The 15129-nt window shown below is 50.0% G+C and overlaps 1 protein-coding gene across 1 annotated transcript in view; it reads right to left on the bottom strand.

The window, feature by feature from the left end:
• Nucleotides 1–6282: 6282 nt before the first annotated feature.
• Nucleotides 6283–15129, bottom strand: part of LOC122168759 (plasmanylethanolamine desaturase-like) — a 45935-nt gene continuing 37088 nt past the window's right edge. Inside the window, exons 10-11 of the transcript XR_006171356.1 lie at nucleotides 6583–6626; nucleotides 6283–6485 (exon numbers count right to left, since the gene is read on the bottom strand). The gene's annotated coding sequence lies outside the window, so the exon portion shown is untranslated. The remainder of the gene's footprint in view (nucleotides 6486–6582; nucleotides 6627–15129) is intronic.

The raw sequence follows: 15129 nt of genomic DNA on the forward strand, positions 1-15129 counted from the left end.
AGAAAACTTGCACTGGGCCAGGGAAAGGTGCAGGGGCTGAGGCCCCACACCTTCACTGCTGCATGAAAGCAGAATTGCTGCATTCTGTCCCTACTCCATGCTCCCACCCAAGGCTTGTAACTGCTGAGAAACAATGCACGATGCAGGCTGGGAGGTCCTTCCCACTGCTCTTTGGCTGCAGGCTTGGAACACTGCAGCACTCCAGGACGAAGGGCAGAAACCCACTGTGCTTGGCACAGCCATGGCTCCACACTGCAGCAGCGCCCAAACACAAAACCCAGTGAAAATGGGAAGCCATGGACACCTGGCTCGAAAAGAGGAGCGCATTACATTGAGCTGGGGCCATCCTGACTCAGCGTCAGAGTTCAGTGCCGCCAGCTGAAGGCAGTGCTTGTGGCTGGAAGTCATCTCCCTGCACAGACTGAAAGGATGGAAAAAACTGCACTGTGTTGGAGGTGGGTTGCAGTGCATCCCACAGAGGCCTTTTCATATTTCCCATTTGCCTTCGAGTTCAAATTCCAGCACAGGCCAAATGTCCATGTACAGAAGATGAAGTCTTGGCCAGACACTACAAATTGATTGTGGGTGTATGGCATATTTAGCACTGCTGCTGCCAAAGGACCCTGCGCATGGCCCTGTGCTCCAGCTGGCACAAGCTGAGGTCAGGAAAGCTCCCAGAGACCCTCTGCTCCCTGAGACATTGCCAAGGGCCAAGGGAAGGTGGACGTGTATGGGCATCCCAGGGATGGGACATCATTCACTCCAGCGGGTGCCGCCACTGCCCCCATCATGCCTGAGGGGCCCCCATGGTGTGTCAGGGGCAGAGGCAGGCTACCAACACACACCTTTATTTCTAAACCTGAGCCAAAGCTGAATCAGACCTAGCATGTGGCTGTTCTCAGCCCCAACATTGACATCTTCATTTCTTTCATAGTTTCTGGCCCCTTTTGCTCTGAGCACTCCGACGTTCAGCAAATTGCATGGCCCCTGCTATTAATTACACAGTCCCAAGGTAAATATATCTCTGTCCCTGCCTGCAATTTGTATGAATTGCTCACAATGCTGCAATTTAGCATTTAAGTTCAATTTATTTTCTGTTGATTAATGAAAAAGAGACTTCCCCCTGTGACTAATAAAAGGGGCTAGCAGGCAAGGAATCCCCATCCTGGCAAGCTGCACAGGCTGGTTCAGCTGCATCACATCCAGCACTGTGCACAGCACCATCCATAGCATCATGCACAGCACCAGGCACAGTGTGCCAGCCCCAGCTGGATCCCGCAGTAGACACTCAGTCCCAAGCCCACCTTGCCAATGTGGAAGGAGGGGCAGGAGCTGCAACACTGCCTCTGTTTGCACAACCTCCTAAAATGGAAATTATGCTGGGTGCCGGGGTCTGGACAGCTTTACCCATACAGGCAGGTAGCAGAGCAAAGCTGGAAATGCTCTTAGTTCTGAGAAACAGCACAGGCTGCACCAAGCCCCTCCTTCCTCTGGCCCTTTGTTGAGGGATCCCATTTATGCCATGTCTAAATAGGCCCTAATTCTACAAACATTTGTCCCGAAAAAGGACCGAGCCTTTCACTAGGTTTTCTGTGCAGCACTGTGTGCACCTGAAGCTTTGAAATAATGAAGATGGCTTTGGCTCTGACAAAGTGCTGCTGCACCTGCAATGTTATCACCCTTTTAGAGTTTGGAAGCATGACTATCCCCAGCCTACATGAGGAATCATGGAGCTGTGCTGCCAGACTGGAGGAAATGTGGTTTTAGTGCTTCCCAAGTGATGTCACCATGTGATATCAAGGGCTGACACTGTGGCATGCATCCTGCTGAGCTCAGTGTCAGCCCAGCACCCACCTGCTGATGCACCTGGATGCACCTCATCTGCACACAGCACCTGCCCCTGATTTCAGGAGCCCATAATGAATTCTCCCCTCAGAACATTATCTAACAAATGCTATGCTTTCAGGCATAAAGGCATTGGTCATGTGGAAACACATGTTTTCTCTTGAGTTTCTTTTGAGGGCTCAGCATTGTTGACGCCGCAGACATGAAGCATGTTCCAGGAGAGCGATGCCTTCTTTCTGGACAGTCTCTCTCCCCAGCACCGATTTTTTATCATCGTCTCAGAAGACAGTGTACTTCTAAAATTAATGCAGTGAAACCCCACACGTATATACTGGGGGATGGAAATGGGCTTAATCACTGGCAGATGTGTTTGGAAGTGCCAGGATGGAAAAATGTCTCGGAGCAGCATATGAGCGGCGCCACGAGAGCCTGGAGAAGTCCTTCTGGCCCTGACAGCACGTCCATGGCACGTGCCTGCATGGACGGACCTGTGTGTGCGTCACGTGCATGCTGCATTATGCATGTGCAACAACACATGCATGGTCCTCCATGCACAAACAGCCCTGTGTTGATGCACATGCCGATCTTGAGAGCCATGCGTGCACTTCCCTCTCTGAGTGAGGCAGGGAGGAAACAAAGGCCGAGGGCTGCAGATGAAAGGGAGCAGAGGAAGGGCACGAGCGGCCCACACACTGAGCGATGCTCATGCCATTGCCTGCACATTCCCATGCTGTTTCCAGAACACAGGCAAGCATCCCTTATTGACTGCACCTGGCTGTTATTAAGCATTCAGAATAAAAGGGATCACGATCCAGATACAACTAATTCGGAGAAACTTTTTTATACAACAAGCTCCTCTCTATTTGTTTGTTTAGTTTAATATCTAAAACTAACTCCGGCTCTGGTTTGACACTGAGCAGGGCTCTTGGCTGCCCCAGGAACCAGGAGGGGATGCAGACAAATTTCTCACAAACGCAGGGGAGCTCTCCTTTGGTGGTTTAAAAATAGTATTACAAAGGGTAGCTGCTGGATGCTAGTGGATACTGGTGCTGCTGGTGCTGGTGCTGGTGGTGGATGCTGGTGATGCTGCTGGTGTTGGTGCTGGTGGATGCCAGTGGTCCTGCTGGTTCTGCCAGTGATTCTGGTGGTGCTAGTGGATGTTGGTGATGCTGGTGGATACTGGAAGCCCAGTTCCTGCAAATCCTTATGGAGTCCCCAGAAGCTGCTCTCTATGTCCCATGTGCCTCTTTTCCATGCCCATGAGGGTAACCTGGCACCCAGAATGACACTGGATGAGGCACCAGGGGAATCTGTGGGACACCTGAGAACAGGGATGCAGCCCTTCCATGTCCCTGGGGCAGCCCCAGCCAGCAGAATGGGCCGTGTGCATTTTCTACTCGACCGCTTGAACCATAGTTCTGGCAGCGCAGAACACCATCAATCACCTATGACACTTTCTTCCCCTATAACTGAGAAGTGCTGCCTTTTTGTTTCAGTACCAAGAAGCCCACATGAAAACCTCACTTTTATTTCATCCTTACAGAGACCCAGCAGCAAAGCCCACAGGCTCCTGCATGACTTCTTCTAAACCCCTTCCTAAGGGCAGCCAAATTGTGAAATGAAAAAAATGAAAGGGAGAGAACCACAACATTCATCCCTTGGCTGCTGCCTGAGAAGCCCCCATCACTGCAGATGCCTACCGTGGAGCCCTCCAGCAACACCAGCACCAGGGATACATCCCACTCAGTGGGACTTGGCCACCTACCCTGGGATGACAGCGCAGTGACATGGCTCTGGGTGGGGCACGGCCCTCCATTTCACACCATCTCAATGCATCAAATCACTGTTTCCCTCCTCACTTCCTCCTCCTGAGAAGAGCCCAGCACGAGAAACTCCCAGTGGGTGAGTGTCTCAGGCTTTACGCAAACGCAGAAACCGAAGGCTTCTTGCAGATTAGATGCTTCCCGTCCCATCAGCCTGGAGGAATTTATCGAGCACTTGCTCACAGGGACCATACACAATGCATCCCACGCATTCCACCACACAGGGGCACTTTCAGATGTTTGCTGATGTGCAATAGCTTTTAAGAAGGCTCCAAGGAGGTTTTAATTTAACATTGGCAACTGCCAATGGGAAGCCAATTGGGAAGAATTTTCCAAGTAGGGGGAAATTCATTATCCCAGTCAGCATGGGGACAAATGAGAAGCAGGGAATGCATAGATTTCAGAGTTTATATTCCTCTTTTTGGGAATGCTTTCAGGTGCTATTCCCCAGATGCTGGCATTCTCCTTTCCCAGGAATTTGACTGTTTTAAACAGTTTGGTCACCATTTGCATATTATTCACAGTGACTTCTGCATTCCCATACTGCCCAGCTCATGTAGACAAAGGGACCAGGGGAACAGAGAAGCCTTCTGATGCTGTGGAGGGGAAATCAGCCATGGGCAGCCACCATCGTTGTTGCTGAGGTCCCCCTGGAGGCCCAACGCCACAGTCCCACTGCTCAGTGGCCAGAGAGAATGGGGCTTCCCCACTCCACTATCTCCCCTCTCACTGGCCCCAGCCCTGATGGACGGAATTAGAGAGCAGACTTGGCTGGGAACAGCCCCCAGGTTGTTCTCACAGGGAAATAGGGGAAGTCAAACGTAAAGGAAGGGCATTACAGAGCTTGCCCTGGAGAATCACCACATCTTTGGGTTGTGGCCCCGCGTGACTAATCCTCTTCCCCTCACCTCACCCCTTTGTCCTCAATGCCAAGACTCCTCCAAATGTACCTTCCATTTTGCAATGCTTTTGCTCAGGCCATTATTCAGGCTGAGCTAGCCCTGTTTCCTTGCCAAGTGCTGTATTCTCTGTCTGATAAGATAAGCTCCTTAAAGGAGGATTTTTGGGACCCTGACTCACTGGAGAATTTTTTTCTGTGGGGCAGTCATATGGCCTATAACACACTTAACTATTTGATGAGCTTATCGCTGAAATTCAAATGTCCATCCTTCTTGTCCCATAGGAGGACAGTCCCTTATCTAGGAGCAAGGTCATCTCAATCAGGCGTTAAGTATGGAGAATATCCCTATCATCCCCACGCCTTCAGCCCAGCTGCATATTCGTGATCACTCCTGCTCCTGCCCCAAGAACTTCTGGGCAGCGATGAAGGCGATGCTGGGGAAGCAAACCCACCTGGCCACCACAAAACCCTTCCTGGTGGTTGCACAAACCCATCTCTCACTGCCTGTAACGTCAGCCTAACCTCACTCCATGAAAGCTCCTTTGTGCCTGATGCCCCAAACAAAGCACTCTTGGTGCCCCTTCGAAGAAGGCAGCCCCACTGCCCCTGTTCAGGGGCTGTCACTGTGCCCCCCTGTACAGGAAACCCTCATGCTTGGCAGATTGGGTTGGATTTTATTTCTCTGCTGCAGGAGATCCTCTGTGCCTTGCCCGTGGAAGATGCAATCAGCAAAGCCTCATATTTAATTAACTGTGCTTCTTCTCTCCCATATGATTCCAGTTAGAGGCCCTGCCTGATGCCAGCAGTGCTGTCCTGCTCAGCTTCGACGGGTGCAGTGTTAAGCCCAGCAGCTGGGCAACATCTCCAGCAGCCCCCAACTACCTGCTGCACTGCTGCTGTCCCCAGATACAGCTGCCAGCATGCCTCAATGTACACCTGTGCATGGGCAGGACCCAGCCCCGCTTGCAGCTCAGCTGCTTCTGCCTGCATGTGCTTGGCCATGCCTTGAGCAATGCTTCACCAGGAGCAGCTGCAGGGCATGATCCAGCTGCACAAAATCCACTCCAGGCTCTGTTTGCCCCCCTTGAAGGCATCGCCATTTCTCTTGTCCAGGAACACAAAGATCTCACCCCAAGCAAAAACAGCAAAGGGACCCCTGGGTATACCGACCCCCCCAGCCCCAGCACTGTGGGGACCCTGTACCCATCTCGGGCCCCACAGGTTGACAGGCTTGGTAAGCCCCAACAACTGCAAATGATCAACCCCAGGGGGATTTTTTCCTTCCCTCAGCTCTGGAGTCAATTGTCAGCCCTGCTTTTAAAGACACTCTTGTAGGCAGCCCGGCTATGCTTTTCTGCTTTGGAGGAATTCCTCTAAAACAATAATAGTGACATTGTTCCTCACTTTGCTGGCGGTTTTATAGGGCTCACGTTGGAGAAAGGTGACCGTGGCTGCCTTTTGGCCACATGTGTTTACACAAGGAAATGCATGTGGGTTTTGGGGTGGCGCCTGGAGTCAGCAGCCGCTCTCTGTACTCCTGACCCTTACAGAGCTGCTTTCTTGCTTCTGGGTACGTTTACTGCACTCCAGATGTGAGCTGGCTCCAGCAAGGCTGCGGAGCGCCAGGGATCTGGCATCCCCAGACTCATCAGTCCGTGGGGTAGAATGCCATGGTGGTTGTTTTAAAAGCTGTAATGCATTCTTGGTAACACATCATGATTTATTCAGTCCTTGTTTGACAGGGTGCCTTTATCAAAAGCTCATGTGAATCCAGGCTGCGTGGCGTGCTCTGGCTGCACCTCAGTCAGGCTCTGCAGATAGATCAGTGTGGGCTCTGTGGGGCAATGTACTTTGGGCCCCTCTGTTCTGCAAGCTCCAGGCATCAGCATCCATGGCTGGACCACAAGGAAGGTGCTCTGAAAGAACAAATTTGGTAACACAGATGGGTGTCACTCAGGTGCCCCAGATGATGGGGTAGCCTGGGGGTGACAGTCCCAAATTCCACCATCATACCTTACAGAGCTCACATGCTGCTGGCCTCACTCCAGCTGGCAAGTCTATAAATGGAAGGGAGAGAATCAAAATCAGAGTGTGCTTGTGGAAAAAAAGGGCATGGCTGTGGCTGAATGTGGATCCTGGGAGAGCAGTGAGGTGTCATCACCCTGTGAGCTGCCCTGTTACTAAAACCACACTTTGTTCCACTTTTATGCCCTTTAAACCACACAGCGCAGTTACAGGGGCAGTGGCTGGGAGGCACCTGGCAGGTTTCCATGCACAGCCCCACAGGGTGCTGTTGGCCCTCGGTTCCACTGCTTTGTGGGGCCATTCTTATGGGCACAGACAGACGCAGGAAACCTTAGCCCTGGATTAGAAATGAGCCTTTGGCTTAAAGATATTTATTTGCCTTTTATCATAATGGGAAAAAATGAAACAGCAGATAGGAGAGGAAGAAAAAAAAAAATCCAATCTAGGTCAGAATCTCACACTGGCTAGTTCACTTCACAGTTTAAGTAAATAATTCTCATCCCAAAACCCTTCAGGGTCACATAAATGTGCCTCTTTGCATGGAAGAGACTATTTTGATAGAAGCTGGGTGCCTGACGGATTTGCAGCTCTCACAAACTGGGAAACTTGGTTTTTCACAGTGAGATATAAAATCCTATCAATTAATCTAACTTTTATTGCACCTCTGGGGCACGAATGTGATGTTATTTAAACAAATGGTTCCCATTACCTTCAATTAATTTATAAATGTTTTTCAATGATTTACAGGCTTCTATTAAATGGACAATATACTTCTGTGCTCCTTGAGGGGTAAACAGTGATCTGAAGACTGGGGCTCACTGATCTTTGTTTTTTTCTCCTCTTCCTTTCACCCACACACTGGGCTCCACACACAAGGGGGGGCGGGCACAGCCCAGGTCACGCTGATGGGGCTGCCCTGGCCCGTACCACATCACTGAGGTGAAGCCGTGGGGGACTCTCATCCCCTTGTTTCCACCTCAAAGCCATCCCTGCACTGCAACAGCCCTAATCAGGGCTCTGTGGGTTGGCTGTTCCCAGCTGCACTGACCTCCCCGCATCCCAAAGCGATGCATCTGGTCCTCACAGGGCCTTCATCTCAGGGATTACTTGGGATTTGCAGGATCATTCTGTAATGCACAAATGACATACTACTCTGTGCATTGGGGAAGGGAAGGGCGAACTCCTATTTTGCTCCTCTTTCTCCCTGCTTGATGCAGAATGCACCAGAACTCTCCTGTAGGCTTGCGCTGGACCAGGCTTGTGCAGCACGGGGTTGTGCCAGGCTGCAGATCACAGCTCTGAGCCCCACTGGGCCCTGAGCCCTCCAGACCCAGGCATAGGGCTTGTCAGCACAGGACAGAGTAGATTAGATCGTTTCTTCACAGGTTGGAAGTAACCTGGGCTCTGCTGCCATCAGGAAGTACTTATCTTGGTGGGGATCAAGCGGGGATGCGGTTTCTGTAATGCTGACCCCAGGCCAGCCCTCATCCATCTCCCGTGTCCTGGTGCTCCCCTGCTAACACTCGGTGCCACACGTTGACAGACAGGATGGCAATTAAGTCCACACTCCACCCATTCACTTGAGCCTGTCTACATCTCAGGCAGCTATAGAGATAGGCTCTGTTTACAAAGCCTGCTGTCATTTATTATTTTTCAGAGGTGTTGCAAGGAGCAGGGAGGGGGAACATCACTATGAGAAGATAAACCTGGCAGAAGGGCAAAGACATGTGGCCATAAATCTGCAGCTCTGGGTGCATAAAGCTGGGCACTCATGCTCTGCGCATGGTCAGAAGCCACAGGAGTGCAGAGGGGCAGCCAGCAGAAGGGATGGAGCCACGTGAGGCGGCAAGACCAAGCGGAGGTGGCAGTAGGCAGCCAATGCTTTTTTTCCTGAAAGTCAGACCCACAGTGTCAGGCACAGGGTAACATTTTTCTCATCTGGCTCTGGATTTCTGCCTTGAACTGCAGCCATGGACCTGCTTAGGATTCTGGGTGACCCAAAAGATTATTTTTCTTGGCAAACTATGACTCCATCCAAGTTGTTACACCACTGAAAATAGCTGATAACATTTTACTTAATTAAACAGTGCAAGGCTTAACATTGTAGATTGTCACTTTTTCTCTTACACTGTATTGCTACAGCAACCCAGATGGGAATTTTGCATCCATCCCTCAGCTGGGGCCAGGTGTGCTTGTGAGGGATGCGAGGTTCTGGGTCTCCCCACTTGCAGAGCCAGTGAAGCACAGCTTGCAGCACAGGCATTTCCCATTGAAAGGGTAAGCAGAGCCTGGGGCCAGAGCTTTACCCCTATCTTCAGCCCCCCCCCCCAAGTCTCCACCCTGCCTGCTCTCTGTCATCTCCAGCTTTTTATGCTTTTCTCTAACTTAAACCTGTCATATTAATAAAATATATTTACCTGACACCCTGTCTTTTATTTGCTTAAATCAGGTTATGTTTGAAAGATAAAAGCACTGCATGAAAATGGCTTGCAGTGGCACTGAGGGGAGTCTCGTCTGAAGGGCTTCTGGGGAGTCAGCATGGTGCTCCGATAGCTGCCTTGGGCAGCGTGCACAGCAGTGGCTCTGAAATCATATTTCACTGCAGCGGGAGAGAGTCTTCATCGTGTTTCTTCACATTTAGACTTGGGTCTGTTTCTCACAGCAAGATTATTAAAAACACTCACACCTGAAATGGTTTCATTGTGTCCATGCATTTGCTGCTTATTATTATAAACAAGTGTGTAGAGGGTCATTAAAAATAAATTGGAACGAGTAAAAAAATAGTGAAAAGTACAAGGAAACTGAATGACTGAAAATACTCATCTTAGTATCCAGGGCAGAAAGCTCCTTCTTGGAACAATGCCTTAGCTTGTGAGACAGAGGGGAAAAACTACTCTGCTTTCTTTTCAACCATGCCACATCCTCCTCCTGCACAGGGACGCAGGGCATGGAAACAGAGAGCCAGGTCCCAGTCTGGGCCGGACAGCTCTGTGCCTGCGTGCACTCACTGATGCACGCAGGCATAAAGGAATGGGATTTGTCAGGATTTTCCTTGCAGAAATGGCTGGTCTCAAGTTGATCTGACAGATGTCAGAAGCCACCAGCGAGTACCTCCTGTCCCAAAGCCCCGTGGCCAGAATTCGGCTGAGCAATGACAGGCAGCCTACTAACCCCACAGCCATCCCACCTTCGACAGACTGAATGGATGCAGTGTTGCAGGGATTAGAAGCAGCCCTAGGGCTCAGGATTTGCTTTTCCTCCCAGCAGGAGACAAAGTAACCTGGCTTGGGATGGGCTGCTTCTCACATCCCTCTGGGGACTTCATCACATCTCCATTAACTAACATTACTAAAAGTGTTTTTTTAAAAACAGAAATGAAAAAACACAGAGGCTTCTAGCCTCATTCATACCAGCTCACATCAAAACTACAGGTGCTATTCTACACAAGTGCTAAAAAACATGCCCTAGTGAAGTTAAAAGTTAGAACTGTTCCCAAAAGCATGACTCTGACCACCCCATGCGAAGACGTGCATGTGAGTTACAGGGATGCCTTCCCCCATTGGGAAGGGCTGGGGCTGCTGATGAGCCGGATCTCAGCGCACTACCAGAGCATACAAGGAACTGCATGGGTTCTGGCACACTGCACCAGTACTGCTGCCCTACCATGGGGCCACGGCTGAATTCTTACTGCCGTGCAAGAAGAAAGATGTCCTCAGCTTCGCTGTGCTGTGGACAGACAGACTACAAGTTCAGGAAAACAGGCACTGCTCTGCTCCAATGAGACACAGGTGTACAAGAACCCTCATGCTGATCGCTCCCTCTGGCTGTATCCCATGTCAGTGTGCTGTCTGCTGCACTGTCCTTGCTCCATGCTATAATGGCAGCATACAGCACAGCAGTGAGAGCTGGGGACGTGTGGCCAGGGAGCCAAGGGCAGAGCACAAACACCTCCTGGACTGCAAAGGAGAAGCGGAGGAGCTGTGGGCAGACACTAACAGCACACAGGGGGCTCGTCTCAGTCATTCTGCTCCAAAACCTGCCATCTTTGGGAAGGCTGAAAGAGCACAATTCTGCCCTACAAAAATTCACTGCTTGTAAACAGAGAGAACTGATCTAAATCACAGCATGTAAACTGATTGGGTGCAACTTCGCCCTGAGAAGCTGCTTTCAAATTCTCATTTCCAAATCTTTATTATTATTGTTATTGTTATTATTATATATTGTTGTTATTATTATTATTACAAGTAGTTATACAACAGGAAGTACACCCCGTGAAAGACTATCATGAGGCCACCAGACAGATGGATCCAGAGTGCAGGGCTGGAAGAGCCCATGTAAACAACAGAAAACCTTGCAGGGCCACAGAGAGATGTGCCTTTTGCATAGGTAGAACAAGGTGGGCAGCGAGCACTCAGCAGATGGCTGAAGCCAGCGGTCATCACCCAGCACTCGAGGACAGTTAGTTTGGCAGGGACGTGGCACCTTGCGTTTGGTGACAGCATTCTGAAAGGAAGGGAAACAAGGGCAACTGTGGCACTCGCTGCAGAAAGAATGTGGTCCAACTTGTGCCCCAGCTCCAGCCCATGGTATTGCCCTGCTCCACGGATGTGTCCCTTGGGGCTGATGGGACCTAGGCCTGGTGCAAAACGCCAATGGGTTTGGGAGTAGTGCAGTTCAGGTCTTGGAGAAGTGACGCCCTGAAACTCGATGGAAGTAACGAGGACACTGGGAGCTATTCCTTGCACCTTGACAGGAGAGCAGCATCTTCCAGAGCTCATGTTTGGATTCGTGGGTGGAATAGAAAATATTTCAGAAGAATTCTCCATTAAAAACTTTTTAAAAAATATATATAATAATTAAAAACATGGCTCTAAACGCTCCTCCCCTCGTGGCAGGCCCAGGCAAGCTGCAAACAAGCTTAAACCTAGTGGACAGGGGCCCTTCAGAAGAAGGAAAGTTGAAAGCGTTTTTGTTGTACTTGTGGGGTGAGGGGAAGAGACACAGGACCCAGGATTGTGTTCTGCTGGGAAGCATGACGACATCCACAGAAGGAACACTCTAAGCCTCCTGGCCTAAATTATCTGCTAACGTAAATAATCAAATTCCAGGGACCACACTGCTCTGGCGCCACGGGAGCAAGGGGCGGCCCCGCGCTGCAGCAGGTGGCAGCCTGCCTGCCTGCCCTGCTCCCAGCCCTGCCCCTGATACTCTCCAAGGAAGCCAGCATCACTCTCAGTACTGTGGGAAGTTTTTAATGGCTGGCTCCAGGCAAGGCCTCTAAAATGTTTATATTAATATTTACATGTTGGACAGCCACTCATTGGGTCTCAGCTGGAAAGCAGTCCAAGCAGCTGAGAAACATCTGGTTGCTAACCCCAGACAAGGCATAATCTGGTAGCCCAGGGATTTAAGAAGCCTCTTCAGAAGGAAAGAAGTTTGGCAAATATCTTATTGAGATCTCTGTTTTTCCACGGTTGTTTCTCAAGTCTCAGTCGCTGCTGCAGTGTCAGACACAGTCGTTCTTCATCAAGGCCCTATTTACACAGCATCCAAGCCTCAACGATTACAAAAAGCTGTAATTAAGCATTACTCGCAATTTCCTGGAACACTTCTGAAGGTGTGGGACTGTGTGTGTGTTTCCCTGACATGTGCTCCCCCCTGCTCCATGGACAGAAAGCAGCTGTTTGTCCATTCACAGCCACACTGCTCTTCCAGCGTGCTCACACCGGTGCTGCCAGCCCTGCCTGCCCTCGGCCCGTCCAGCCCCAGCATTCACACCGCATGGACGCAGACATGCAGGAACCTTCCGTGGGGTCCTCCACCTTGAGGCCACAAACCTCCCTCCTCTGTAGATCTGGAGACCAGGATCAGGAAAACTATGAACACACCTATAAAAAGAGCTGGGACAAGGGAAAATGGACTCATTCTGATCGCTATGGCTTAGAATTTTGCTTCCTTTCCCTTTCTAGAATTCTTGGTTTTCATTTCCCTCAAAGGCAATTTCAGCTTTGGCTATTCCAAGACTGCCTTTGAAGAGCAGAGAGCTAGTGCGACAAGACAACACAAACGAATAAATGTTCAGCAGCCAAGTCAGGAAGGGACGTTTAGGCAGACCATTTGACATTTATTCTCCCTTTTTACTACCCATATACAACAAGGCCTTCTAGACATCCCAGAGCAAAGCCACCAACAACGCAGCTTGAGAGGCAGCAAATTAGGACATAACCCACATTTCTGAAAACCCTTTGTAGGCTTTATTGAAAAAGAGACAAGGATGAAAATGGGGACAAAATGTTTGACAGATATAAAATCGCGAGAAACCACCTTATCACCTTATCTTCTACCTTGTCTTCTGCTGCTTCTTTCGTGGTGTGTTGTTTTTTTTTTTCGTTTTTTTTTTTTTTCAAGGAACATGGGAGACATTGGGAAAACATAAAGGCATAAACACCAAGGAAATGAAATGGCACTGTGAGGGGAGGGCTGGGAAGAAGATCCTCAGGAGAGGCCACAGAAGTCTCTCTCCCAGCACGCTTGCTCTGGTCCAGCAAAGCACTTAAGCATGCACCTAATACACATTTGACTTCATGGAGCTCTTCACAAGCTTGAAAGTTAAGCAGTTTTGGCAATTTGCTACAAGAAGACCAGAGAAACTGAGAAACTGACTCTTGGTCAACAGCAACGTTAGCTTGCCTTTGAAGAGCATCTTAGCCAAAGATTCGTGCCATGTGTCAGTTTCCACTCACTTAGGGAAACTCTAAGCCACCAGAGAAGTTCCTTACATTCAAATCAACACGTAAAAAAGATTATATACCAAGAATATCATCATTGAGCTTTCTTCAACTCCTTTCAGCTCAAGAGCTTGAAGCAGACAGGCTTACAGGTACACGAAGAACTGGAACTACCTCGTCTCAGTGTAAGCCAATGCAAGCTTAAAATAAAGTAGTGAATTCAGTGTGCTGTTCCTTGATGTAGGAAACACTGTCCTGAGGATAAGGTACAACCCCCAACTGCCAGTGGCCAAGTACTACAAATACAAGGTGAGCCACAAACAGCACCACAGCTCTGGGCAAGACACTGCAAAGTCTGATATTTGGAGAAGTAGAGCACATCTGAACACTCCTTACATTATCAGAAAAATGTGAAAAAGTCTCTGGCTTTGCTTCCCTTATTAAAATTGGCATAACAACTTTGCTCCTCCACATCCCATCTGCCACTGAGATAAAACGTTGGGGTCCATTCCTGGCCCAGCTGTGTGCTCCAGAATTAGGGGCACGGCCACATCCAACTCTGCTCTCGCTTGCTGCCCCTCATTCCGGTCCAAACCCAGGCTAAAGCTCAGCCACTTGCTTCACACAGAGCTGCTGATGGCATCTTTTGGCTTAAAAGTTATTCCACTAACGATGATGGAAGAAACTTAACTTCTAAATCCTAAGCACTAGGTTAAAAGGTTAAAAGGACAAAAAAAGCATATTTAAGCATGTGCTCCCCATATAAATACACAAAGCTTAATTACATCCGAGCAAGAAGCAAATAAGTTGTCTTTATTAGCAACTCAAATCTCACTACCCTGGTGGCATTCCCCTAATGTCGGCACAGTAAAAAAAAAAGCCGCTTTCCACAGGTTCTTAAATCAAAAATTGATTCAGGATCCACGTGGAAAGAGGCCCCGACGCGAGAAGCTGCGCAGCGCTATGGCTCCCCCTAGCGGCCGGGCCGGCACTGCGCACAGCCGGAGCGTCGCGGCGCTGCCCCGGGTGAGCCCCGACGGGGGAGGGCAGCAGCGGGGGCTGCTCTGCACTGCCTGCCCGCTGAGCAGCCACCTCCAGAACGAGCCCCCAGGAGCAGCATCTATTTCGTGGCCACAGGAGTGTTTATTATCGCTCACGCCTTTTACAAGAATCACAAGAATCACAAGGTTGGAAACGACCTATAAGATCATCCAGTCCGTCTCCTCATCACCATTGCCACCACCAGCACTAAACCATATCACGCAGCATGTCATCCAGACACGTCTTGAACACTGCCAGGGACGGTGACTCCACCACCTGGGCAGGCCATTCCAGTGCCTGACTACTCTCTGAGAGAAGAATTCTTCCTTATGTCCAACCTGAACCTCCTCTGATACAACTTGCGGCCATTGCCCCATGTTCTGCTCGTTGCCTGGGAGAAGAGGCCAAATCCCTCTTCACCACAACCTCCCTTCAGGAGGTTGTACAGTGCAATGAGGTCTCCCCTGAGCCTCCTCTTCTCCAGACTTTACTTCACGAGACACCAGATTGGAGCGCAAGCCAAGGTCAGCGGGGACAGCAGAGCACCCTGTCGTGCATTGCCAGAGGAGGAACGCACGCAGGAGGACGCAGGAGGATGCAGGTTCACTGCCCACCTCCATGTCCGCAGCGTGAACAGGCCCGGGGCACAAGATGGCAGGCAGGGATGGCCAGTCTCTACCACCACAGAGCTCTGAGGTCACACACATTTGACAGAACCACAGCACATGGAATCAATAGCATCTGAGTCTTAGTGTGCTATTTTTTC

Source organism: Centrocercus urophasianus, unplaced genomic scaffold, assembly GCF_019232065.1.
Source record: "Centrocercus urophasianus isolate 14NV4802_14NV808 unplaced genomic scaffold, USGS_Curo_1.0 seq_46, whole genome shotgun sequence".
Taxonomy (NCBI): Eukaryota; Metazoa; Chordata; class Aves; order Galliformes; family Phasianidae; genus Centrocercus; species Centrocercus urophasianus.